At 45.9% G+C, this 14820-nt stretch overlaps 1 protein-coding gene across 3 annotated transcripts in view; it reads right to left on the bottom strand.

Annotated features, from left to right (window-relative positions):
• Positions 1-3190, bottom strand: part of SETBP1 (SET binding protein 1) — a 270233-nt gene extending 267043 nt beyond the window's left edge. For all 3 annotated transcript variants that reach the window (XR_014539525.1, XR_014539526.1, XM_083575494.1), the window contains exon 1: positions 1994-3190. The gene's annotated coding sequence lies outside the window, so the exon portion shown is untranslated. The remainder of the gene's footprint in view (positions 1-1993) is intronic.
• Positions 3191-14820: the final 11630 nt, after the last annotated feature.

Genomic DNA, 14820 nt, shown 5'->3' with positions numbered 1-14820 from the left:
ACACAACATAACCTGTATGGTGTTTCTACGATTCCCCAAATACATCACAATGCTGCGTTACAAAGGAGCCATCCCTCCGCCAAACACAAAAGTATATATTCCAGCTTATTACTTGATATCAAGCCTCGCAGCATTTGCTATCAGGCTATTCCAACCTTTTATTTATTTTTATTTTTTTCAAAGCAGGCAGCATTCTCTTGCTGTTTGCAAAAGAAAAGGCATGAGAAGAGGAAAGGGAGGAAACCAGAGGCTAAGATCACCTCCTGCCCTCGCCCCCACATGTGCTACAAGCTCTTTCGCTTTCTTAATGCTTTCAACCTCCAGCATTTTCTCTCCTCTCTTGCAAAATAAATAAATAGCTTTGGAAGGGAAAAGCACAGCAAGTGTTTGCAGGAATCAGGAGCAGAGCTCGGGGATTTGGAAGGGAAGACGCAGACACTGTTTTTGGTGTACGTTGTTTAAAAAAATTAAACCAACTAAGGCATGGGAGGGTAGCTGAAGGGTAATCCTGGATTTATTAGTAGCCGATCTATTAACGAGGTTGACTCTGACACAAACAGGGAAGGGGGGAGAGAGAGAAAAGAAGACCTGCATTGTTAATTATCCAGCCCCTGCTACACGGAGAAACACAAAGCGAGCCGGACTTGTTTATGCGCCGCAAACCGTAGCAGTTGCCAGAGTGTCCTTTTGCCAATGTCAAAATAGCACTCGAAGAGCCTCGCAAAAGGCTTGGCCGGAGAAGGGGTGGGGGTTGGGAGCCAAAGTATAACGCAAACCGCGCAAACATGAAGCGGTGGGGTCGTAGTGCACTGTGCAATACCCCCAAATTCTGATGCATGTTCTTTCTTTCTTTCTCTCTCTCTCTTTTAAAAAAGCAGCGCTGCCATCTCATTCTCTACAGCCACACTTTCCTGGCTGGCGCGAAGCTCGTTACTATCGCAAGATCCACGCTGGAAGCTGCAAGCGAGAGGGAATGCCGTCTTGCCACCCGCTCCACGCACCTCAGACACACCAAGTCTGTCACCTCCCAGCCAACCACCAGCAAAACCCCATAAGCAGGCATGTTACTACGGGTAGGTGGGTCGTGGAGGGAGGAATTTAACAGCCCAGTCCTATACGCATGCTTACTCTGGGATAAGTCCCAGGCCTGCCCCTTTGCAACCCGATCCTGGCTCCTGTTTTGCTCGCAGGTCAGCCTACTCGCGAGCAAGTGCCCTGCAGGTCGTGCGCTAGCCTTGCTTACTCCCAAGTAAGCCTGCAACAGCCCTGCAGCCGGATCCCTCCCGCAGGAAGTCCTGCTGCGTCCTTGGCCCCCGAGGAAAGCGCGCGGGGAAATTGACAGCCGCGCAAGCGCCACGAGCTGGGCAGCTTTCCTCGGCAGCAAACCGACTGGATCGGGGCCTGCTCCCAAGCCAGCGCCTGCAGGGGCCCGATCCGACGCCTGTTCTCTCTAAATTCAGCAGAGGGGTGGTGGTGGTGGGCGGGGGACTCACTGCCATCCCAAGTCACAGTGAGCTAGCTTAAGGGAAAGGAGGGGAGTATGCTCCGCGGGCTTACCTGGGAGTAAGCCCCCTTGAGTAAGCCTGTGCCTGGGAAGACTAGTTGAGGGCTTACTTCCGAGTAAACACGCTTAGCCTCGGGCCGCATGTGTCCTTGGGCAAACTCCTTCCAGCACCCAAATCACGACCCCCCACTTTCCCCCGCACCCCTTAAAAAAACCAAAAGCACATCAAACCCACACAGATCCGCAACTAATATCTGCATATAATACTCACAGGTTATTGCAATACGAGTGACTTTTGAGCAGCAAACGCAGCGTCAAGAAGCAGCCGGGAAATCCCCCTTTTCCCGCGCCTCCAAAAAAAGAGCTCAACTTTTCGTCCTCCTGGCACCCATCCGCCAGCCTTCTGGAACCCCCTACAGACACCCCCTCCCCCCAAAAAGCTCCCCAGCCCTCCCCCCAAGCACCCACCCATAGTTCATGAGGACTCACCCATTATCTTCTCGGAAAGCCAAGCGCCCGGCTTCGCTAAGCTCCCCAAAGTCCTTCGTGGGAGCAGCGCGCGCCTTGCCTCTCCTTTCTCCGCGCTTCTTCTCAGCCGACCGCGATGCGTGTAGAGGGGAGGTTGGGGAGGCGTGTGAACGGAGTAGGGAGGGGCGGGTTTCCAGATCCCGACCCCTAAGTCCCTTTTTTTGCACCCCTCCAAAAATATTGTTTTAAAAAAATAAATAAAAGCAAAGCAAAGCACCCTTCCCCGCCCCCTAAGGTATTATTGCTCCTTCGGCTGCCGCTTCTGTTTGGCGATTTTGGCGCAGGGGCGCCATGGCGCGCGGGGAACTGTCAGATGAAGGGGGGCGGCAGGGGGAGGCGGAGGGGCGGGTTCGCGGGGGCTGCTCGGCGGAGACCCCCACTCAGGAAAGAGGGAGGGAGGAGAGGGAAGGAAGGAAGGAGGGAGGGAGGGCGAGAAAAAGGAAAGGGAGGCGATTGCACACGGTCGAGAAACAAGGGAGATGGAAACAGATTTTCTCCTCTCTCTTTTTTTTCCTCCCAAGGAGGTGAAAAATGGCGCCTCTCGAACAATTTCTCTTTTTTCAAAACAAATCACGCATGCAAAAACAAAAAAAAGATATATATATATATTTTAAAAAGCCGAGGGAGGTTTAAAAATTGCTACGGGCTTTTTTAAAAAAGCGGGGTGGCAGTGGAGGGGAGGGAAGAAAAGAAGGAGAAAGACTGGGGAGGGGAGGAGAAAGGGAGAGGGAAGGAATTGCTCTTCTCGTTGCGAAGAAGGGAAATCAATGCACTGGCGTAAAATCCCCGTCGGCGCGAGGCGAGCTGCCGCTTGGGGTCCTCCCCCCGCTCTCTTCCTCTCTCCGGTGGGTCCGCGGGAGGGCAAATCCGGGGGCGCGAGCGGGACCCCAGCCTGCGCCCGGCTGCTCCCGCTCGCGGCTCCAAGGGCGACCTGCCTGGCTCCCTTTCGCTCGCTTCCTCTCGCGCTCTGGCTCGGCGAGCCCTCGAGGGCTGCTGGAGAAACGGTTTCTGCCGATCACCGCAGTTTCATCCGAGCCGGAGAGGAGAAGCCTGCGCCGCCGCCGCCGCCGCCGACACTGTCGCCTCCTCGGTGCGTCGTTGCTGCTGCTGCTGCTGCCGCCGCCGCCGCCGCCGGTGGCTTGTGCAGGTCTCTGGCTTGCTCCATAGCTCCCCCCTCCGTCGCTTTTCCCTTCCCTTCTAGCGCCCCCGGTGGCCAAGCGCGGGAAAGGAGCGTCGAGGGAGAAAGAGAGAGAATCATAGAATCAAAGAACGGTCGGAAGGGACCCATCAGGATCATCTTGTCCAGCCCATTGCAATGCAGGAATATGCAGGTGTCCCATAAGGGAATCGAACCTGCAACCTTGGTGTTATCCACACGGTGTTCTAACCTACTAAGCCATAACACACACACACACACACACACACACACACACACACATTCTTTATTTATTCGATTTATATATTGCCCTTTATCTGAAGATCCAGGGCACTGTACAACATTAAAAACACAATTTACATGGCATAATAACAAAAAACCCAATATAGTAGTAGTAGTAGTAGTAGTAGTAGTAGTAGTAATAATAATAATAATAATAATAATAATAATAATAATAATAATAATTTATTTGTACCCCGCCCATTTGGCTGGGTTTCCCCAGCCACTCTGGGCTGCTTCCAACAAAGATTAAAAATACATCAAAATGTCACAGATTAAAAACTTCCCTGAACAGGGCTGCCTTCAGATGTCTTCTAAATGTCAGGTAGTTGTTTATCTCTTTGACATCTGATGGTAGGGTGTTTCACAGAGTGGGCACCACTACCGAGAAGGCCCTCTGCCTGGTTCCCTGTAGCTTTGCTTCTCGCATTGAGGGAACCGCCAGAAGGCCCTTGGCGCTGGACCTCAGTGTCCGGGCAGAATGATGGGGGTGGAGACGCTCCTTCAGGTATACTGGACTGAGGCCGTTTAGGGCTTTAAAGGTCAACACCAAGACTTTGAATTGTGCTCAGAAACAGTTAAGTCCAGTCACAAATGACTCTGGGGTTGCGGCGCTCATCTCGCTTTACTGGCCAAGGGAGCCGACGTTTGTCCGCAGACAGTTTTTCCGGATCATGCGGCCAGCATGACTAAGCCACTTCTGGTGAAACCAGAGCAGTACACGGAAACACCATTTACCTTCCCGCCGACCTTCTGATCAGCAAGCCCTAGACTCAGTGGTTTAGACCACAGCACCACCCGCGTCCCAAGAGATGCAGACATAAAGGTAAAGGTCCCGTCGTGGCCGACTTTATTGGCCGAGGGAGCCGGCGTACAGCTTCCAGGTCATGTGGCCAGCATGACTAAGCCGCTTCTGGCAAACCAGAGCAGTGCACGGAAATGCCGTTTACCTTCCCGCTGGAGCAGTACCTATTTATCTACTTGCACTTTGACATGCTTTCGAACTGCTAGGTGGACAGGAGCAGGGACCGAGCAACGGGAGCTCACCTCGTCATGGGGATTCGAACCGCCGACCTTCTGATCGGCAAGCCCTAGGCTCTGTGGTTTAACCCACAGCGTTAAAAAAACACACTTGTGAACCACTTCCCCTTTCTTCCTGAACAAGGCAGCCCTGCCCTCTGGCTGCTCCTCAGAGTCAGCACATCACACAAGACCTCAGTGGTAGCCTCCTTTCCTCTTCCTCCTCACAAGCTGCCCAAGTAGCAGCCCTGGAGAGGCCAAGGAGTGACAACAGGATATTATGTTGCAGTTGCCACAGCCACCGCAGTTCAGGACAAGTGCTGGCTCATCCTCCTACCCAAACTCGGTGGTAGCAGCACTGGTGGGGGAAATAGGGACTTTCCGGGATCAAATCAGAAGCTGGGATGGTAATTCTGGGACTGTCCCTGGAAAACAGAGACACTTGGAGGGTATGTGAGACCAGGGATGGTCTTGCTGGACTCCATAAGCAATGGTCCAGGAGGATGGAAGTTGTCTTAAACACTACACAACATCTAGAGGGCCACAGATTGCCTGTTCCTTCCATAAATGATAAGCTAGGTGGACCCAATGGTCAGAGACAACATTGTACGTTCATTTGTGACATGCTGGTTGATCCAGATGGATGGCTCCTAGCACAAATAAAGCATGGCTCTTCTGCAAGACGCTACAAGCACAGCTGCAGTTCGTCTTCTGCACTGTTAGGGGATGTTTCACTTTCCCTATATATTCATCCTCCTATGGTCCCTGCACATCAGTGGGTGTTAAAGGCCTGCTGTGATAAGTCTGGAGATGGTACATGTCACCTAAGTGGCTATTGTAAAATATATAATAAATCTAGACGATATTTTATTTTATTTTTTAAACCATTTATTTATTTAGTGCTAAGCGCTTATTCATTTAAATATGATTTCCCATTGCAACCCATGAAATGTCAAAAAACAAAGTGTTTTAGTGTTTGTTTTGGATTGGAAGTGTTTAATTAGGGGGAAAAACACCTTGCTAAAATGGTGGTGACTGGGAAAAGTTTTTTTTTTAAAGTGTTATAACACTTTCATTTAAGCAGTATTTTGCTAATATTTTCACATTTTGGAAAAAAAATGGATCTCAAGTGTAGATTGGAAGTGTTTAATGGGGGGCGGGGAAACCAATTTGCTGAAATGGAAATGACAAAAACCAGCATTATAGTATAACATACTTTCATTTATGTAGAATTTCCTAAGATTTTACGTTCTTGTTAATATATCTGGAAAATATCCTGAAAAAACATTTTGCACTAATTATTCTAAGATATAAGGCCACATACAGCTTAGGATCAGGTTTTCCAAATATCACAACAGGAAAGTTTCTTTTTCAAGCCACACAAAATTCTAGAAGTGACTTGGAGCAGGGCTTTGAATGTGGTTGCCCCTGTTCGGTAGAACGGTAACCCTGTCTGAGATGCAACAGGTGCCCAATATCTTTCAGGAAACAACTGAAGACATTTTTCTTTTGACAAGCTTCTCCAGCCAGATGAAGAGGTCTCTGCCTTAGATATAAATTTTGCACTGTACTGCTTTATAACTACTTTTAGCAGTTTTTAAGACGTGTTTGTAAATCACCTTAGCATACATGTATAATATGATTCATAAATCAATAAACAATAATTGCAATGATCACTAAAAGATCAATTAGGTAATAATAATGGGACTGCAAAATTGTGCCTACCGTTAAGGTTATTGTGAACATGAGAGGTTCGTCTGCTTGGACCATCACTGCCCACATCCAAACCAAGTCTCTTGAAAAAGATGGGAAAGTAGAATCAGGGTTCTGCATCCATGGCAGATGACCATCCAACCTCTACTTGAAAACCTCCAAAGAAGGAGAGTCCACCATCTCCTGAGGGAGTCTGTTCCACTATTGAGCAGCTCTTACCATCAGGAAGTTTTTCCTGATGTTTAGTCAGTATCTCATTTCTTGTGTAACTTGAAACCATTAGTTCTGTTCCTACCTGCCCTCCAGAGCAGGAGAAAACAAGCTTGTTCTACCTTCCATACCACAGCCTTTGAGATATTTGAAGGTGGCTAGCATACCTCCCCTCAGTGTCCTCATTTCCAGGCTAAACATATCCAGTTCCCTCAACCGTTCCTCATAAGGCTTGGCTTCCAGAACCTTGATAATCAATTCTAATCCTTCTAACCTCCTTTGGGGTAGGTTTGTGGGTATGGCAGAAGGAGATAGGATCTGCCCATGCGATGCCCACCTGGTGGAAACTCTAGCTCACATGGTCCTTAAATGTAAAATGTATGATGATCTCTGCCAACAATTTCTAGACCATCTATGTATTCCAACATGGAAACCAGAGACAGATGTTATACGCTTCTTATTACAGGGGAGAGACCAGGAGCTCACCAAGACAGTAGCTAAGTTCCTCTATTTGATTTTTTTGTCGACAAAATACGCTACAGGATCCTGCCCTTGCTGGAGACCTACAGAGATGAACTAGATTGCTTACCTCTTCTTTCCTTTGGCAAATGACTGTACTGTTGAAACGACGATGAGATCGCACTGGCCTATTTATTCTGAATGTTTGTATGTGATGCCAAAAGTTTGATGATGATGATGATGATAAACTTGGTCGCCCTCCTCTGCGCATATTCCAGCTTGTCTATATCCTTCTTAAATGGTGGTGCCCCAAAATTGGACACAGTGTTCCAGGTGTGGTACTTCCCTGGATTTGGATACTATACTTCTTTTGATACAGCTAAGGATATTGGCAGCCAAGGGCAATGGCAGTTATGGCAATTGGACTACTTTTCCATCCATCACCAAAAATGAAACATTATAACAAGAACCCTACAAAATTCATGGAACAGACCTGGTAAAACAGCAGCAAAGAACTTGGGCAGCAAATAATCATAATCTGTCAAATGCCTAGAGAAGAGATAATTTCCCACCAGAAGTTGAATGACTGAATGACTATTAGTGTTGCTGCCAGATGGACCTTAATAGGGAGAGCATTCCACAAGCAAGGAGCCACAACTGAAAAGGTCCTGTCCCTTCTCACCGCCTTGTTATCCAAACATCCGTTGGAGGGGAAACACAACCTCGGATGAAACTGTGATGGTAAATCAAATTACATGCTTGAAGTTACCAATGGATGAATCCCCACGGCCAAGTCATGTTGGGCTGAGAGACCAGAACATGCCACCAGAACATGTCTGTGGCAATAAACTATGGGAATTCTCCACATTTGTGCATCTATTTCCTACTTTTTATGTTTTTGCCTTTTCTGTTGGTACTCACAGTCTTTCATGTCCCATTTGTTGTTTATATCTGAGCCACTTTCAGTAGCTAAGGAACTGACAAAGTTGATTGGTGGAGGCTGGAACCTCTTGCAGTGTAAATGATTTTCTGTTTGCATAACTTCAACAGAAGGATTGATTAATAACCAAATTAATTCCCAGGCTCATGCGTCTTGCTTAAGATCAGATTTGGATATATTTAGGGTATGTAAGCAACCCTATAATCATTTGTACGAACATATGAGGCTGCCATTTAGTGAAATAAGTAATTTTCCTGCATGTGACGCCTAACTGTCGAAGTGGGAACTGACACCATTGACATGCATAGCTGCTGAAGTTTAATCTGCTCTGTCTGTGGTGTTTGCCATAAGGAAGGAGGCAGGCCCATTCAGATGTGCAAGCCACCAAGTGATAGATGCTCGTGTGAAAGCCCACCCACACCAACTGGCAGAGTAGGTTCCCAGCTCTGCCTATTTCAATACTATGGTGTAGGTCTGGCAGAAGAAATATCAAATGCAGCAACCCTCAGATTCAGGAAGCCTGAAAAACAAGACTAGGATCATAGACTCATAGAGCTGTAGTGTTGGTTGGGATCCCAATGGTCATCTAATCCAACCCCCAACAATGCAAGAATCTCAAGTAAAGTATCCATGAGAGATGGCCATCCAACCTCTGTTTAGAAACCTCCAAGGAAGGTGTTGTTGTTGTTGTTTAGTCGTTTAGTCGTGTCCGACTCTTCATGACCCCATGGACCACAGCATGCCAGGCACTTCTGTCTTCCACTGCCTCCCGCAGTTTGGCCAAACTCATGCTGGTACCTTCAAGAACACTATCCAATCATCTCATCCTCTGTCTCCCCCTTCTCCTTGTGCCCTCCATCTTTCCCAACATCAGGGTCTTTTCCAGGGAGTCTTCTCTTCTCATGAGGTAGCCAAAGTATTGGAGCCTCAGCTTCAGGACCTGTCCTTCCAGTGAGCACTCAGGGCTGATTTCCTTCAGAATGGAGAGGTTTGATCTTCTTGCAGTCCATGGGACTCTCAAGAGTCTCCTCCAGCCCCATAATTCAAAAGCATCAATTCTTCGGCGCTCAGCCTTCTTTATGGTCCAGCTCTCACTTCCATACATCACTACTGGGAAAACCATACCTTTAACTATATGGACCTTTGTTGGCAAGGTGATGTCTCTACTTTTTAAGGAGGGTGTAGGAAGGAAGGTGTAGGGAAGGATATTAATAGACAGAATAATAAACTGTTTTTATATGCAATAACGGCAGCAAAGGTACTATTGGCACAGAAATGGAAACAAGAAGAATTACTGACGAAAGAGGAATGGCAGATGAAATTAATGGGCTATGCAGAATTAGATAAGATGACAGGAAGGATTCGAAACCTGTGGGATCAGAGATTCTCAGAGGACTGGAGTAAATATGTGAACTATCTGAAAAGCAATTGTAATCAACAGATTACGCTAGTAGGATTGCAAGAAGTTTTGTAAGGAGGACTATGTGAAATATTGCAGAGAAAAGTATGAAGAGAACTATTAGTGAAGGACTATTAAAAGTAATAGTGAAATGAAACGCAGATTAAGTGATAAAGATTGAAAAATCTTCAGATGTGGTTGATGGAGGTCCAAAACACTGAATAAGATGAGAAAATATGTTGCATGTTTTTTTGGAAATGTCATGTAAAAATTAATAAAAATATATTTAAAAAAAAACCTCCAAGGAAGGAGAGTCCACAACCTCCCAAAGGAGACCGCTCCTACAGCTCTGACCATCAGAAAGTTCTTCCTGATGTTGAGTCAGAATCTCCTGTCTTGAAACTTGAAGCAATTGGTTTGAGTCCTACCCTCCAAAGCAAGAGAAAACAAGCTTGTTCCCTCTTCCATGGGACAGCCCTTGAGATCTCTGCTGCATCAGGCCAGAATCACATCTAGTCCAGCATTCTGTTCTCACAGCGGCCAACCAGGTGCCTATGGGAAGTTCCCCAAACAGAACCTCAGTGCAGCAGAACTCTCTCCAGCTGTGGTTCCCAGCAAAAGATATTCAGAGGAATACTGCTTCTGACATCAATGGCAGAAGATACATAACCATCGTGGGTGGTAGACACTGAGAACCTTCTCCTCCATGAATTTGTCTAATTCTCTTTTAAAGACATCCAAGTTGGTGGCTGTCCCATAGAAAACGTGGTGTGACTAGCTGTTTCAAATCTACTGTGCATCAGAACTGCAAATCTTGCCTGTTGTTCTCCACACTCAGGCGACACACAGCACTTTCTGGGAAAGCTGCAGCCAGTCTCCCTCAAATGGTTAACAGCAAATGCTGACTGACATTTACTCAACACCTTTCACCCCCAAATTCCCAATGCACCTGACAAATTGTACAAACTGATTACAAACTGATTGGAAACCCAGAGCAGGATCTGCAGCTGAAGGCATAATGGTACGTCTTTAACGGAGCCTGATTAGTGTCTTCAGCTCTTTCTTATTCAGAATCATTGATCTGTCCTTGTTTTATACAGTGGCCATCTTATTCTTGTCACCGAAATGCAAATTCCTTTCAAGATGAAAACAAAACAATCAGGTTGCACCAGGGACTCCTCCCTCCAAGTGTGTGCAACAGGAAACCTAGTCCTGCACGTCCAGGAGACTTGGGGCATGGCAGAGCAGTGAATTCAAAATATTCCCTGTGTATGGACCGGATGTTACAGCACAGTGTCTAGAGCTTGAATGTCGAAGGGTTATAGCTCAGCGATAGAACATCTGCTCTGCATGCAGAAGGTCTCAGGTTCAATCCATGGCATTTCAAGGGAGGGCTGGGATTGTCTCCTGCCTGAAACTCTGGAAGGCTGGTCAGTGTAGACAGTACTGAGCTAGGTGTACCAATGGTTTGACTTGGGCTGGATCTACATTGATCTTATAGAACACTATATTTAATAACGTTTAAAACGTATAATGCAGAGGAGGTTAAGTCGGTTATGATTCATTGGGCCAAAGATTTTGGGTATAATATACAGCTGAGCGATTGGATAAAACTATGGAATTAAGGTTTAAAATTTACTGCACGTAATGCATTAAAAGAAAATGTGATGAAAATGATGTATAGATGGTATATTACACCAGTGAAGTTAGCAAAAATGTATAAAGTTAGTAATAAATGTTGGAAATGCAAGGAAAAAGACGGAACATTTAATCACATGTGGTGGGAATGTAAAAAGGTGAAATCCTTCTGGGAGATGATATATAAAGAGTTGAAAAAAATGTTGAAATATACATTTATAAAGAAACCAGAAGCATTTCTCTTGGGTATTGTTGGAAATGATATAAATAGAAAGGAATGTAAGCTTTTCCTATATGCAGTAACAGCAGCAAGAATATTATTGGCCCAAAAATGTAAGCAAGAAGAATTACCAATGATGGAAGAATGGAGGATGAAATTAATGGACTATGTGGAACTTGACAAACTAACAGGAAGGATTTGAAACCGGCGGGACCAGAAATTCACCGAACACTGGAGTAAATTTACGGATTATTTGAAAAGTATTTGTGATGACCAGACGACGTTTGTAGGTTTACAATAAGTTCTGTGAGGAATAAGATAAGAAATATTGTAAGAATGTAGAAGGAGAGATGATATGTTAAAAGACGTAAAGGCAATATTAGGTTAGGAAATGCATAAGAAGTGATTAAGACGGAGGAATTATCAGAGGTGCTGATGGAAGTCCAATAAAATTGTATTTGTGATAAACTGTGTGGTATGTTTTATAATTTTATATGATAAAAACCAATAAAAATATTTAAAAATAACATAAAACATATAATGCAGTTTTCCATTGCCGTCTGGCATAACGTTTTAATAATGCACTTTCAACGTTATAATGGACAAGTGTAGATCTGCCCTTGGTATGAAGCAGATTCCTTTGTTCACATCAAAGGAATTGACTAAGTTTAGAATGGGTAGTGTTTCAGACAAAAGACAATCAACTGATTGAGGCTGGGAGGGCTGATTCCCATCAGCCAAGCATCACTGGTCTGGAGACATCATTGCCCTATCATGCCAGCAACTTGGCTAGGGCACGTTTCTCCTCTTCAGAGATATTTAGAGGCATCCTGCCACTGGTGGTGGAGGTAGAACATAGACATCATGGCTAGGTAAAGGGACCCCTGACCATTAGGTCCAGTCGTGGCTGACTCTGGGGTTGCGGCGCTCATCTCGCTTTATTGGCCGAGGGAGCCGGCGTACAGCTTCCGGGTCATGTGGCCAGCAGGACTAAGCTGCTTCTGGCGAACCAGAGCAGCACACGGAAACGCCTTTTAGCTTCCCGCCGGATAGATACCTACTTATCTACTTGCACTTTGATGTGCTTTCGAACTGCTAGGTTGGCAGGAGCAGGGACCAAGCAACGGGAGCTCACCCTGTCGCAGGGATTCGAACCACCGACCTTCTGATCGGCAAGCCCTAGGCTCTGTGGTTTAACCCACAGTGCCACCCGCGTCCCACAGACATCATAGCTAGTACCCATTGATAGTCTTATCTTCCATTTGATAGCCTTAGAATCCAAATATTGTGGGAGAATTCAGCGTCATATAACCAACATCTAACCAATAACTCTAATTAATGCAGGGAGGGGCTAACACCATGGAGTAAGCTGTCCTGCCAGGTTTAGCTAGGTCACGCAGTCTCACCTTGGGAGGATGTTACCTAAGCCTTTGTTCTCTTTTTTCCCCCTACCATGCAAACCCTTCCAGTAAGGATGTTTGAGCTAGATGCTCCAAGCTTAGACCACATGGCTTTAGCAAGCCAACTTTGAGTTTCTAAACAAACAATTTAGGAACTCTTAGTATTTTTGAAACTAAGTTGTACTGCCTGTCTTTTTCTGCTGCCATATGGAAAAGCACATGAATCTGACCTTTGAAGAGTTTGTAAGGAGACCATTTTTAATTTAGCAAATGTGTGGTCTCAAAACTTTGGAAAGAACTTAGAAGGGGGCATCTATATTTCCCCTCTATTTCCATGCTTTATTTGCTGCATTTTTAAATTTTATTTTAAATCTCTGCTGGGACTCTCTCCCCAAAGACTACTTGCCCCAAACCTGGATCTAGGTATCCAGGGAATTCTCCTTTTATGCTTTAACCAAATTACTAATATACCAACAAATCTGGCCTGGGATGTACCGGTATATGAGAAAGCCCAGGGTAAAGACACCAGTTTACTATTCCTGGTTAAACAAATGGAAACACAAAAATAAGATTGCATTTGATGCACACCTATAATAACATAAGAAGAGTCTGCTGGATTAGGCCAGCAGCCCATCTAGCACAGCATCCTGTTCCTACAATGGATGACCAGATGCCTGTAGGAGATGCATAAGCAGGATTTGAGCACAAGAGCAACTCTGCCTGTTGTGAATTCCATTCCACCCTTTGCTGCAGACATGGGATTGTTGCGTGTCACATATCTGTTTACATTCCAGCACAGATTGCTGGCGTGAGCGGAACTTCCGCTCTGTATTGCTTTTGTTTTTAGTCTCTCTCCGAGAAGACGACAAGGAGAGATGCCATGTTTTCTTTGTCCTGATTTATGTATATTAAATGCGTAGTTTAGTATGTGTCTACAGCCTCAAGCCTCTTCTGTTGTGCAGTGTACACTGCTGAGTAAAGTGTGCTCAAGTCTGCAGGCTTGGGTCACTGATGCAAGTCGGAGCAGGGGTCAATGAACCTCCGCAGCGGCAAGGCTGAGGGGAGACGCTCCATCTGAGGCCAAGACAGCTGGCCTTTCGACCCCCAGATTCCGACATCGAGGTTATGGGCCCAGATCCGAGGCTTTACACCGGAGTAGGACTGCTGTTGGCTGCTGCAGCGTTCCGGGGATTTATGAGGTAATGTGGACCATACTTCGGCCACAAAGGCGAGAGGGCTTTGAAGTCCGTGCCAGGCAATTACAGCCAGTAGAAGGAGGCAGTCAGCATGATTTAAGAGCTGCCAGATAAGACTGGTTTCCAGCAACTGATATTCAGAGGCATCGCTGCTTCCTAGCCCAACCATGAACCTTCTTGCTTTCAACAAGCATTTATAAGAAATGTTATACTATGGGATTAAATGAGATGGTTTGGCACCAACAGGATTGTAATTGCAATATTGCAAGGATACTGATACCATGACAACAGATGTGGCTAGGTCAAGCTTCTGACAGGTCAACTTTTCTTTCGCACTTTCGTGGGTAGGGTCTTGATCTTGGGGGAAGCGTATGCAGACATCTATATTTATCTGCTGGACTTTGTTGCTGTTGCAGGGTACCTCCTAGTCTTTCCACTAGTGAGAATTATCTTGCAGAGACACCCACCTGTCGGTCTTTGCGCATTATCTTGGACCATTCCTCTAAGCCTGAGAAAGGAAAAAGGGGGATGAGTTCTGCAAGCTGCCAGTTAACATTGGAACCCTTCAAGTACAAAACACTAAAGCATCACCCTCTCCTAAAAATGCTAATAATTTGCCTCAGATGTGTGATCACAGATGCCTTAGAGCAGGGCTGTTTTGTAGTCCCTTGTAGTATTCTCCCCCCCCCTCTAAAAAGCTTGTAGCGGTCAGGCTGAGCGGTGTAGCTCTGCCTCCTTGACGTCTCCATTGATTTTGCTGGATCCAGTACAAAGAAGAAGGATTAGAGATGCTCTTCTGAACGTTTATAAGTCACAATCTGCGGGAATGGAAGTAATAAAACCAATTCTATGGAGGGAGAAAAATCAAATGGGACGAAGATGAGAAACCAGCTCTGCTGTCTTCTCCGCAATGATGCAAAACATTCAGAATTCCTGTTTAATCCTGGAGATGTGCTTGAGCTGCCAAATTCCAAAAATGAACCCCCCAAATCCCAGGCAGCCGGGGTAGGGCATTTAACATTTTCAAGTGCAAGCGATAGTTCAGTGATAGTACATATGCTTTCTCTAAGGACAGAAAAAGGATGATCTGCTAGGGCTACCGGAGCAAAGCCTACCCAATGAGAACGTCAAGCTATTTTTTTAGGAATTCCCCCCCCC

This window comes from Podarcis filfolensis (assembly GCF_964270895.1).
Source record: "Podarcis filfolensis genome assembly, chromosome: 11".
Classification (NCBI taxonomy): Eukaryota; Metazoa; Chordata; class Lepidosauria; order Squamata; family Lacertidae; genus Podarcis; species Podarcis filfolensis.
This window is presented reverse-complemented; position numbering and strand designations above follow the sequence as displayed.